This window comes from Trichechus manatus, unplaced genomic scaffold (genome assembly GCF_000243295.1).
Source record: "Trichechus manatus latirostris isolate Lorelei unplaced genomic scaffold, TriManLat1.0 scaffold00165, whole genome shotgun sequence".
Taxonomy (NCBI): domain Eukaryota; kingdom Metazoa; phylum Chordata; class Mammalia; order Sirenia; family Trichechidae; genus Trichechus; species Trichechus manatus.
In genome coordinates, this window is record NW_004444101.1 from 2935792 (window position 1) to 2936766 (window position 975).

The window sequence follows — 975 nt, forward strand, 5'->3', positions numbered from 1 at the left end:
AACAAACAAATCTGTCTTGGAAGAAGTACAGCCAGAATGCTCCTTAGAAGCAAGGATGGCGAGACTACGTCTCATATACTTTGGACATGTTATCAGGAAGGACCGTTCCCTGGAGAAGGACATCATGCTTGGTAAAGCAGAGGGTCAGCGAAACAGAGGAAGACGTTCAATGAGATGGATTGACACAGTGGCTGCAACACTGAGCTCAAATATAGTGATGACCGTGAGGATGGTGCAGGACCTGGCAGTGTTTCGTTTTGTTGAACATGGTGTTGCTATGAGTCAAAACCACCTCGATGGCACCTAACAACTACAACAACAATGTTTACAAAAGCAGACTGCCACATCTTTCTCCTGCGGAGCAGCTGGTGGGTTGGAACTGCCAATCTTACGGTTAGCAGACGAGCACGCTTAACCCCTGTGACACCAGGGCTCCGCAATAGGAAGGTCCCATTTATAAGAGGATCCCTCCCTCCCTAGCTGTGTGCACTTGGATTCCTGGCCCCGATACATACGTTCTGAAGGATCATCACTCTTTTGGCCTCTGACTCTGCCTCACCCCACAGCTGGGTGCTGTTCTCCTGGCTGACCTCCTTGCATGCCAGGGCTGAGCAGGGCTGGGCAGTGAAGGCCCCACCAATGGAGGCTCAGAGGTGTCCCAGGCCTGGGGCAGGCTGTTGATGACAGCAGCTGCTGGCTCAGAGCCATAGTTCTCTTGGGATCCTGAGGGTAACAGAGGGGCCTGGGAGGCTCTCATCGTGGGAAGATGTAGTTCCTCATAAGAAGGGAGAAAGGAGGTACATGCTGTGCAGGGCCCTCCTCTGTCACTGGCTCTGTCACCAGGAAAGTGACTGTGACAACAGGAACCTGACCCATCTCAGTCACAGGGTGAAGCCAGCAGGAGTGGTGATGGGAGGGGCTTCCATGAGGTCTAGTCACCTGGTGACAAATTGAACAACCTTATAAGCTGCTCCT

At 52.5% G+C, this 975-nt stretch overlaps 1 long non-coding RNA gene across 1 annotated transcript in view; it reads right to left on the minus strand.

The window, feature by feature from the left end:
* The window catches only part of LOC111822366 (uncharacterized), a 3686-nt gene extending 2960 nt beyond the window's left edge, over window positions 1–726 (minus strand). Inside the window, exon 1 of the long non-coding RNA XR_002825641.1 lies at window positions 516–726. This is a non-coding gene — a long non-coding RNA (uncharacterized LOC111822366). The remainder of the gene's footprint in view (window positions 1–515) is intronic.
* Window positions 727–975: the final 249 nt, after the last annotated feature.